This window comes from Balaenoptera borealis, assembly GCF_965194805.1.
Source record: "Balaenoptera borealis genome assembly, chromosome: 12".
Taxonomy (NCBI): Eukaryota; Metazoa; Chordata; class Mammalia; order Artiodactyla; family Balaenopteridae; genus Balaenoptera; species Balaenoptera borealis.
The window spans coordinates 68,142,620-68,155,140 of NC_138869.1; the positions used below are offsets into that span (position 1 = coordinate 68,142,620).

At 39.1% G+C, this 12,521-nt stretch overlaps 1 long non-coding RNA gene across 1 annotated transcript in view; it reads right to left on the reverse strand.

Moving 5' to 3' along the window:
• LOC309607999 overlaps positions 1-9,057 on the reverse strand; it is a 79,122-nt gene extending 70,065 nt beyond the window's left edge. The window contains exons 1-2 of the long non-coding RNA XR_014232602.1: positions 8,695-9,057; positions 7,714-7,815 (exon numbers count right to left, since the gene is read on the reverse strand). This is a non-coding gene — a long non-coding RNA (uncharacterized lncRNA). The remainder of the gene's footprint in view (positions 1-7,713; positions 7,816-8,694) is intronic.
• Between the last annotated feature and the right edge of the window lie 3,464 nt (positions 9,058-12,521).

Here is a 12,521-nt window from a genome sequence, read left to right on the forward strand (position 1 = left end):
ATCAAATAGTGGAAATAACTACTGCAGAGCAGAATAAAGAAAAAAAAATGAAAAGAATGGAGGACAGTTTCAGAGACCTCTGGGACAACATTAAATGCACCAACATTTGAATTATAGGGGTCTCAGAAGAAGAAGAGTAAAAGAAAGGCTCTGAGAAAATAATTTAAGAGATTATAGTTGAAAATTTCCCTAACATGGGAAAGGAAATAGTCACCCAAGTCCAGGAAGCACAGAGTCCCATACAGGATGAACCCTAGGAAAAACACACCAACACACATATTAATCAAACTAACAAAAATTAAATTCAAAGAAAAAATATTAAAAGCAGCAAGGGAAAAACAAAAAATAGCATACAAGGGAATTCCCATAAGGTTATCAGCTGATTTTTCAGTGGAAACTCTGCAGGCCAGAAGGGAGTGGCAGGACATATTTAAAGTGATGAAAGGGAAAAACCTACAACCAAGATTACTCTACCCAGCAAGGATCTCATTCAGATTCGATGGAGAAGTCAAAAGCTTTTCAGACAAGCAAAAGGTAAGAGAATTTAGCACCACCAAACCAGCTTTACAACAAATGCTAAAGGAACTTCTCTAAGTGGGAAACACAGGAGAAGAAAAAGACCCACAAAAACAAACCCAAATCAATTAAGAAAATGGTAATAGGAACATACATATCGATAATCACCCTGAATGTAAATGGATTAAATGCTCCAACCAAAAGACACAGACTCCCTGAATGGATACAAAAACAAGACCTTATATATGCTGTCTACAAGAAACCCACTTCAGACCTAGGGACACATATGGACTGAAAGTGAGGGGATGAAAAAGATATTCCATGCAGATGGAAATCACCAGAAAGATGGAGTAGCAATACTCATATCAGATAAAATAGACTTTAAGATAAAGACTGTTACAAGAGATAAGGAAGGACACTAAATAATGATCAAGGGATCAATCCAAGAAGAAAACATAACAATTATAAACATTTATGCACCCAACATAGGAGCACCTCAATACATAAGGCAAATGCTAACAGCCATAAAAGGAGAAATTGACAGTAGCACAATAATAGTGGGGGAATTTAACACCCCACTTACACCAATAGACAGATCATCCAGACCGAAAATAAATAAGGAAACACAAGCTTTAAATGACACAATAGACCAGATAGACTAAATTGATATTTTTAGGACATTCCACCCAAAAGCAAAAGAATACGCTTTCTTCTCAAGTGCACATGGAACATTCTCCAGAATAGATCACATTTTGGGTCACAAATGAAACCTTGGGAAATTGAAGAAAACTGAAATCATATCAAGCATTTTTTCCAACCACAACACTATGAGATTAGAAATCAATTACAGGAAAAAAACAGTAAAAAACACAAATACATGGAGGCTAAACAGTGTGCTGCTAAATAATTAAGAGATCACTGAAGAAATCAAAGAGGAAATCAAAAAATACCTAGAAACATATGACAATGAAAACATGATGCTCCAAAACCTATGGGACACAGCAAAAACTGTTCTAAGAGCAAAGTTCATAGCAATTCAAGCTCACCTCAAGAAACAAGAAAAATCTCAAACAATCTAACCGTACACCTAAAGCAGCTAGAAAAGAAGAACAAAGAAAACCCAAAATTAGTAGAAGGAAAGAAATCATAAAGATCAGAGCAGAAATAAATGAAATAGAAATGAAGAAAACAATAGCAAAGATCAATAAAACTAAAAGCTGGTTTTTTGAGAAGATCAACAAAATTGGTAGAACTTTAGCCAGACTCATCAAGAAAAAAAGGGAGAGGACTCAAATCAATAAAATTAGAATTGAAAAAGCAGAGATTAAAACTGACAACGCAGAAATACAAAAGATCATAAGAGACTACGACACGTAACTATATGCCAATAAAATGGACAACCTGGAAGAAATGGACAAATTCCTGGAAAACTACAACCTTCCAAGATTGAACCAGGAAAAATTAGAAAATATAAACAGACCAATCACAGGTAATTAAATTGAAACAGTAATTTAAAATCTTCCAACAAACAAAAGTCCAGGACCAGACGGCTTCACAGGCTAATTCTATCAAACATTTAGAGAAGAGTTAACAGCTATCCTTCTCAAACTCTTCCAAAAAATTGCAGAGGTAAGAACACTCCCAAACTCATTCAACAAGGTCACCATCACCCTGATACCAAAACCAGACAAAGATACTACAAAAAAAGAAAATTACAGACCAGTATCACTGATGAATATAGATGCAAAAATCTTCAACAAAATACTAGCAAACAGAATCCAACAACACATTAAAAGGATCATACACCATGATCAAGTGGGATTTATCCCAGGAAGGCAAGGATTCTTCAATATATGCAAAACAATCAATGTGATACACCATATTAACAAATTAAAGAATGAAAACCATATGACCATCTCAATAGATGCAGAAAAAGCTTTTGACAAAATTCAGCACCCATTTATGGTAAAAACTCTCAAGAAAGTGGGCATAGAGGCAAACTACCTCAACATAATAAAAGCCATATACAACAAACACACAGCAGACATCATTCTCAATGGTGAAAAACTGAAAGCATTTCCTCTAAGATTAGGAACAAGACAAGGATGTCCACCCTCGCCATTCTTATTTAACATAGTTTTGGAAGTCCTAGCCATGGCAATCAGAGAAGAAAAAGAAAAAAAAGAATACAAATTGGAAAAGAAGAAGTAAAACTGTCACTGTCTGCTGATGACATGATACTATACATAGAAAATCCTAAAGATGCCACCAGAAAACTACTAGAACTAATCAATGAATTTCGTAAAGTTACAGGATACAAAATTAATGCACATAAATCTCTTGCATTCCTATACACCAATGATGAAAAACCTGAAAGAGAAATTAAGGAAACACTCTCATTTATCATTGCAACAAAAAGAATAAAATACCTAGGAATAAACCTGCGTAAGGAGGCAAAAGACCTGTACTCAGAAAACTATAAAACACTGATGAAAGAAATCAAAGATAACATAAACAGATGGAGAGATATACCATGCTCCTCAATTGGAAGAATCAATATTGCAAAAATGACTGTGCTACCCAAAGCAATCTACAGGTTCACTGCAATCCCTTTCAAATTACCAATGGCATTTTTCACAGAACTAGAACAAGAAATTTTACAATTTATATGGAAACACAAAGGACCCCGAATAGCCAAAGCAATCTTGAGAAAGAAAAAGACAGCTGGAGGAATCAGGCTCCCTGACTTCAGACTATACTACAAAGCTACAGTAATCAAGACAGTATAGTACTGGCACAAAACCAGAAATATAGATCTATGGAACAGCATAGAAAGCCCAGAGGTAAACCCACACACATATGGTCACCTTATTTTTGATAAAAGAGGCAAGAATACACAACGGATAAAAGACAGCCTGTTTAATAAATGGTGCTGGGAAAACTGGACAGCTACATGTAAAAGAATGAAATTAGAACACTCCCTAACACCATACACAAAAATAAACTCAAAATGGATTAAAGACCTAAATGTAAGGCCAGACACTATAAAACTCTTAGAGCAAAACATAGGCAGAACACTCTATGACATAAATCACAGCAAGATCCTTTTTGACCCACCTCCTAGAGAAATGGAAATAAAAACAAAAGTAAACAAATGGGACCTAATGAAACTTAAAAACCTTTTGCACAGCAAAGGAAACCATAAACAAGACCAAAAGACAACCCTCTGATTGGGAGAAAATATTTACAAATGAAGCAACTGACAAAGGATTAATCTCCAAAATTTACAAGCAGCTCATGCAGCTCAATACCAAAAAAACAAACAACCCAATACAAAAATGGGCAGAAGACCTAAATAGCCATTTCTCCAAAGAAGATTTACAGATTGCCAACAAACACATGAAAGAATGCTCAACATCATTAATCATTAGAGAATTGCACATCAAAACTACAATGAGATATCATCTCACACCGGTCAGAATGGCCATCATCCAAAAATCTACAAACAATAAATGCTGGAGAGGGTGTGGAGAAAAGGGAACCCTCTTGCACTGTTGGTGGGAATGTAAACTGATACAGCCACTACAGAGAACAGTATGGAGATTCCTTTAAAAACTAAAAATAGAACTACTATATGACCCAGCAATCCCACTACTGGGCATATACCCTGAGAAAACCATAATTCAAAGAGAGTCATGTACCACAATGTTCATTGCAGCTCTATTTACAATAGCCAGGACATGGAAGCAACCTAAGTGTCCATCGACAGATGAATGGATAAAGAAGATGTGGCACATATATACAATGGGATATTACTCAGCCATAAAAAGAAAAGAAATGATTTATTTGTAGTGAGGTGGATGGACCTAGAGTCTGTCATACAGAGTGAAGTCAGAAAGAGAAAAACAAATACAGTATGCTAACACATATATATGGAATCTACAAAAAAAAGAAAATGGTCATGAAGAACCTAGGGGCAGGATGGGAATAAAGACACAGACCTACTAGAGAATGGGCTTGAGGACACGCGGAGGGGGAAGGGTAAGCTGTGACAAAGTGAGAGAGTGGCATGGACATATATACACTACCAAATGTAAAACCGATAGCTAGTGGGAAGCAGCCACATAGCACAGGGAGATCAGCTCGGTACTTTGTGATGACCTAAAGGGTTGGGATAGGGAGGGTGGGAGGGAGGCTCAAGAGGGAGGGGATATGGGGATATATGTATACATATAGCTGATTCACTTTGTTGTACAGCAGAAACTAACACAACATTGTAAAGCATTTATACTCCAATAAATATGTGGGGGAAAAAATGGATTAAAGACCTAAACGTAAGACCTAAAACTATAAAACTCATAGAAGAAAATATAGGCAGAAAGCTTCAGGACCTTGGAATTGGCAATGATTTCTTGGATATGACACCAAAAGCATAGGCAGCAAAAGCAAAAGTAGACAAATGTTATGATATCAAACTTAAAAACTCTGTGCATCAAAGGAAACAATCAACAGAATGAAGAGGCAACCTACTGAATGGGAGAAAATACTTGCAAATCATATATCTGACATATATAAGTTGATATCCAGAAAATGTAAGAAACAACAACAACAAAAAACAAATACGCTAAGTAAAAAATGGGGAAAGGACTTGAACAGACAATTTTCCAAAGAAAATATAAGAATGGTCAACATGAAAAGATGCTCAACATCATTAATCATAAGACAACCCAAGATCAAAACCACAAGATCATCACCTCATACCCACTAGGATGGCCACTGTAAAAAGAACAGAAAATAATGTGCTGATGAGGATGCAGAGAAATTGGAACCCTTGTGCACTGTTGGTGGGAATGTAAAATGGTGTAGCCATTATGAAAAACAGTATGAGGATCCTTAAAAAATTAAAAATAAAACTACCATATGATCCAGGAATTCTACTTCTGAATATATATCCAAAAGAATGCAAAGCAGAATCTTGAAGAGATATCTGCACACCCATGTTCATGGCAGCACTATTCACAATGGCCAAGAGGTGGAAGCAACCCAAACGTCCATCAACGCTGATTGGATAATGAAAATATGGTATAAACATACAATGGAAGATGATGTAGCCTTAAAAAAGAATGAAATCCTGTCACATGCTAAAACATGGATGAACCTTGAGGACATTATGCTAGGCGAAATAAGCCAATCATGAGATGACAAATACTGTATGTTTCCACTCACATGAGTTACCTAAAGGAGTCAAAAATCACAGAAACAGAAAGCAGAAAGGTAGTTGCCAAGGGCTGGGAGGGAGGAATTAGTGGTTCGTGGGTATAGAATTTCAGTGTTGCAAGATGAAAAAGTTCTAGAGAGCTGTTGCACAACAATGTGAATATACTTAACACTTTCGAGCTGTACACTCAAAAATGGTTAAGATGGAACATTGAATGTTATATGTTTTTTATCACAATTAAAAAAAGACCAAAAAAACGAAAACAACACCTAAAATAATATAACTCAGAATTTTTAAAGAAATAAAACAATTGGTGAGGATGATGGAAACGACACCCAGTCATGAGACTTACACACAGTTCACTCTCCATAAACATGCACAACAAATTCTAAAAGACACAGAGCATGTTTTGATACCCTCTTTAGCTCCTCTTTCCGAAAATTCTTAGTGAAGAAACTAGTTAGGGTTCAGTCTGGTTTCTCCATATGACGCACGATATGCTTATGCCACTCAGTCATTGATAAATCTGTTTCTTGCTTTGGGATATTTAGGAGTGATTTCGGCGAGTTAGCTTTGCTTCTTCTTCGCTTGTTCACAGAAATTCTTTGAAGTCTGAGTTTGTGTCAGCTGGTCATGAGGGAAGGCTTTGTCCATCCCTGGCTGTGAATCACTGAGCTCTGGCCCTGCATCTGTGGCATCTGGAGGCACGTCGTACTCTCTGCAGAGCATCATTTTGCAGCCAGGACTAAGTGGGTGTGGGGTTTCAAACCTATTTTGGTTATTAGAATCACTTCCTACCTGGAGTGAAAGCCAGAAATAAATTCCCTGTTGACTGTGTTACTATTAAAACATTTTTCTCCCTCTTGCTTCCTGCCCTCTGCCAACAGTTGCTAGGAGTTGGGACAAGCCTATTTCCTCATCCAATGTTGTGTGAGTCGTCACAAATTGTCCAAAATGATGCAGATAGTCATAGCTGGGACCAGAACTAGAATCTAGGTTTTTCTGACTACACATAGGATATTATCTCAGCTATACTTCTTGGCTATAGTTATTGGTCTTTGGTTAGTATGAATTCCAATTTTCCAAGAGTTTTAAGTTTAAAAGATTATTTTCTGGGACTTCCCTCTTTGTCCAGTGGTTAAGACTCCATGCTCCCAATGCAGGGGGCCCGGGTTCAATCCCTGGTCAAGGGAACTAGATCCCGCAGGCCTTAACTAAGAGCCCGCATGCCTCAACTAAAGATCCTGCACACAGCAACAAAGATCCCGTATGCCACAACTAAGATCCGGGGCAGTCAAATAAATAAATAAGTACTAATTTTTTTAAAAAAAGGTTATTTTCTTGGGACTTCCCTGGTGGTCCAGTGGTACAGAATCCACCTTACAATGCAGGGAACACGGGTTCGATCCCTGGTCAGGGAACTAAGATCCCACATGCTGCGGGGCAACTAAGCCCACACGCCTCGGCTAGAGCCTGTGTGCCACAAACTACAGAGCCCACACGCTCTGGAACCCACGTGCCACAACTAGAGAAGAGAAAAACCGCACGCCACAACTAGAGAGAAGCCCAGGCACCACAACAAAGAGTCTGCACGCCACAACGAAAAGATCCCGCATGCCACAACGAAGACCCCGCGTGCTGCAACAAAGACCCGACGCAGTCAAAAATAAATTAAATAAATAAATAAATCATTTTCAAAAATAAAATAAATAAAGATTATTTTCTTTAAATTATTTTTAAAGACTAACAGGAAAAAAAAACCTAACCAAAATAATAACACTCATTATCACTATTTTATACAGGTAGGAACAGAGAGGAAAATTAACATTTATTCAGCATCTACTATCTGACAGACCTGTACATACTTTATCTTATTTAATCCTCACTACATTGAAGGATATTTATTATTATGTAAATACTTTTCCCTATACTTGACAGAATGAAAGAAGTCAAGTAAAGTACATTTATTCACATCATACCTGGCTCCCATCCCTCCGTGGTCAAAGACAGCCCCATGGAGCGTCATTCTCTTGTATTTCAGTTGTGCATCTGTCACCATGTCTTGGTGAGTTCCTGGAGACCTCCCACACAACAAGAACAGAGAGGTAACAGGTGGGCCAAAGATACACAGGACAGCTGAGTCCAGGCACTGCCAGGTCACACCTACACCTCTGGTTGCCAATGCCAGATGGGGCACAAGAGGTGTCCCATATACCCACCAACTACAAACACATATCCAGACAGTCCACACTTCTTAATTCTAGCCTTCATGCAGCTGTCAAATTGCACCGCCACCTTCTATGGGCCTATCAACACATGATACCCAATTCGTGTTTAAAAATGTATGAAAATAAGAAGAATCTTCAACATATTAATATTTCCATAACCTATCATTTTTCTCAGTCCAAAATATTAGTGATATCTAAACATGGATATTTTCAAAAGTGGTCCTCTTGATTTTAATGATCTTTTTGAGCAAATAAAAAGGAAATAGTAAAAATTAATAAGCATTTTTCAGAGTTAAAAAAAAACTGTAGCCATGAGGAGTCAGCAAACAATTGAAAGGTTGATCTTTATTTTACAGAATCATAATTCTGCAGTGTACACTAGACAACTTGGGGGTAAAAAATGCCAGGCAAATACAGGGATGAAAAATTCCAGCAGACTGGAAAAAATAGCTTTCAAGAATGTGTGAAAAATTAGGAAACAAACATTTGAGTTTCAACACAGGCAATTCAAAAGTAAAATTATGAAGAGAAAAAAGCAATCTATGCTATTAACTATGGCTATCCTATAGTATACTACTACATATTAGTAGATTAAGTAGATGATGATTACTATTGGCTATAAAGTAGATATGGAGCTCTAGAAAATAAATGGAGAAATCACTAAGCTCTAGAAATTACTGCAGATACAGCTGGATCATATTTTTAAATAAATAAAGTTTCACACATACTCACATTTCCATGCCCTCTGGTCTTTTCAGATTAAGTCATCCAGGGCATTTTTCTTTGCAGTTTCGGGGCAGGCACTATCTGGCAAAATGAAAAGGACAATGGAGTCAAGTGTTTGGCATTTCAGGCCTTGGCTGGCATAGAGACAGATGACTTGGGAACATGCATTCTCTGAACTGGAGAGAGAGAAAGCTAAAGAGAACTGAATTTACTCAAGAGCTACTGAGAGGGATGAACGGACAGGATTTGTTAATTAATTTAGGACTGCAGTAGAGGCCAGGGAGAAGTCAAGGGTAGTTCCTGGGTTCCTCTCCTGGGTAACCAGATGGATGGTAGTGTCATTCACTGCAGTTTGGACCATAGAAGGAGCTGATGGATTGGGGGGGCTGGGGGCAAAAAAGCAGTATGAGGCCAGGGGAAGGGGAGAAGGATTCAGCCTTCAGTCTGGGACAGGTTGAGACTGAGCCATCAGAGAGAAGCTGCTCAGTCGATGGTTTGATTTCTGATGCTCAGGAAAGAGATTTCAGCTGGAGACGTTAATTTGGAAGAGATTAATATAGAAGATAAGAACCTACGTAAGGGATGAAATTGCCCAGGAAAAGTGTATAGAATAAGAATAGAAGGTGACCCAGGACATACCCTGAAGGAACACCAATATTTAAAAGATGGAGGGCTTCCCTCGTGGCGCAGTGGTTGAGAATCTGCCTGCCAATGCAGGGGACACAGGTTCGAGCCCTGGTCTGGGAGGATCCCACATGCCGCGAAGCAACTAGGACCGTGAGCCACAATTACTAAGCCTGCGCGTCTGGAGCCTGTGCTCCGCAACAAGAGAGGCCGCGATAGTGAGAGGCTCGCGCACCGCGATGAAGAGTGGCCCCCACTTGCCGCAACTAGAGAAACCCTCGCACAGAAACGAAGACCCAACACAGCCATAAATAAATAAATAAATAAACCCAAAGTTAAAAAAAAAATAAAATAAATAAAATAAAAGATGGAGGGATACAAAAGAGCCCTCAAAGGAGACTTCGGGGTATTCAGAGCAGTAGGAAGAAAACCAGAAGGTGGCGGTGTGACAGAAGCTACAACAAGAACATACTTCAAGAAGAAATTGGTCATCAGTGTCACATTCTGCTAAGAGGTGAAAATAGAAGTTGAAAAGTGTCCACTGGATTTAGCAATACAGACTTGTGACTTTGATAAGAAGCACTTCGCTGGCGTGGTAGAGCAGAAACCAGATTCCAGTGGGTTGAGGAGTAGCAGGTGACAAAGACAGCACAGACACAACTTCTGCTTATATCCACCCAGCTTATATCCAAGGACAGTAACTACCACATCCTGGAATGCATCCCTTAGAGCAGGGGTCCCCAGCCCCCGGGCCGTGGACCCTATTACCCACCGGGCCCCACAGCAGGAGGTGAGCAGTGATCGAGCAAAACTTCATCTGCCGCTCCCCATCGTTCACATTACCGCCTGAACCATCCCCCTCAACACCCCCACCGCTCCCTGCAACCAGTCCGTAGAAAAATTGTCTTCCACGAAAATGGTCCCTGGTGCCAAAAAGGTTGGGGACCGCTGCCTTAGAGCCATCGCATAGAGGGAATGAGTAGCTGAGTGATGAATAGACAGTGGGTATAACTCATCATGGTAATTTTCATATTAAAAACATAGCTTGTTGTTGAATTGAAAGGCAATAAATACCACTCATTAAGTAAACATTGACTTGCAGTGTATTAGGCAGAGCCAGAGTAAAAGCTGGGACAATCAGCTGTTCTTTTACTCCTCTATTAACTGTAAATCTTACCCCTAAACAATTTCAATTTCAGATCAGTACTAGAGATAAAAAAACAAAACAAAAAACAATAACAATCTCTACCAATTCCCAAACACGTCAAGTTGTATACACTAAATATCTCCAGCTTTTTGTATGTCGATCATACCTCAATAAAGGGTTTTTTTTTTTTTTAAAGATCTCTACCAGTTATCTAAATCCTCAGGTAAAAATGTCAATAGAATTGATGGGCAGTCTTAAGAAATGTTATACTGTAAGAGTATAAATACTCTAGGAACTTCCTCTTAATTCATTTAAAGGAATCATAAATATAATGAGTCATATACATGCCATACATTCAAAAGAGAAGTATTTTGCTGCTTCTTTCCTTTAGAGGTGGTGCTAAAGCACAGGGAAGGAAGTGTATTCTGGGGCTTTGAGCTCCTAAAAGACCAGGCCCATTATCTGCCTCTTTTCTGTATCCCCAACAATATGGTAACTTCATTTTAATGAATGAATGGCTTGTTTCCTAAATCTACTAACATTAAAACAGCAAGAAAAAAAAGCATAATAAGGACCACTGAGTCTCACGGATCTTGAATTTAATGACTTTCTAAGAATAAAAAGGGAAAAATCACATAAAATTAGAGTATACAATAATATACCGAGGCATTCTTTTCAGTTTAATTTTATTGGTTTCTAGATCTGGACTCTTTTTTCTGTGTTGTTTATAAATATAACAGAAAAAAGAACTAAAGAAAAAAAAACAGCTGGTGCATTTTCTTTCAAGGTTCTACATGTTAGAAAGATATTTACTTGCAAGGCACATTCATTATATGCTGATACTTGACAGCCCTTCACTGAAAGAGCTAAAGGAAATAGAACTTGGGGAAGGCAGAAACCTGACCTTTACAGAAGGCATTCCAGGTAGGGTTAGTCAGGTTCTGGCCCCAGCCAGAATCTTCTTTCATGATGGCAATTCTTCCTTTGTATCACCGGTGAGGCACTGAGTAACAATATACTTGTAAATGATCCTTATTCCTCATGTATCAGTGGTTTAATACAATCTCCCAGGAAGGAGGAGACAAGGAAGAGAGTAAAACAAACCTTTGTTGAAATACTGATTTGTTTCTGGTGACCTTTGGCTATTGCATTTTATCACAAGAAACAATTCCTAATAAAAAACATTGAAAGTGGACCCCTTCCAAAGAGAAAGAAAATGTACTCCCCCAAAACATGTGGGATGAGGTAGGTTCATGCACTTGTCAATGAGCCATAAAATCATTCTTCTCTGGTCACAATCATAATGGGCCTTAGGAGAAATCAGTGAACCAAGGAAACTCAAGCCCACAGGGAGTGGCTTTTAGAGATGGGCTGTGTTCTGCCTCTTCTTCCTGGTCTCTTGTTTTGACTCTATGCTGTGGAGGAAACTTGGGAGGGAAGAGAGGGAGAATTCTCCGTGAACTTATAAAGGATTCAGACCACACTGGCAGTTTATTTTAGTGTGTTCAGACATGTCTCTCCATCCTCTCTGTATCACACTCCCTTCCGGGTTCCTGCATCCCCAGATTTCCTTTGGATGCTAAGAAAAAGTGAGCCCCATCTTAACCTTATGGCTTCCTTTACCTCCTTCCCATAACCACTGGGGTCACATCATTTCTTTGCCTCTAATCCTGCTCAGCTTTTCCCAGCCCAGTAAGGGAGCATCCAGTAGCAGTCTCCGGAGAAGCATAGGCTTCCAGCTCACACCCACAACTCAGGCTGTACCTAACTGCTGACCTCGGCCCCTCCCCTCCTCTCCTCATCTCTTCGTGGACTGGAGTGAAGATAGCAGAAGAAGAAACAGCAATCACAGCCTCCTAATGGGACAGGGAGGGATGTCCTACAGAAGGCAGTGAGGATGTGGTCCCTGGGTGGAAGCTGGATGTCGGTGAAGACTTTGGGCGTTCATAAGGCATGCAACAGAGGAGGGAGGCCAAATAACGTGTCACGATGCCTGCCTCCGTCAGAGGGCTCTGCCGGGCCTTTTCCCATTTGCATCCCAGACATAAAATGCTTTCAGAAC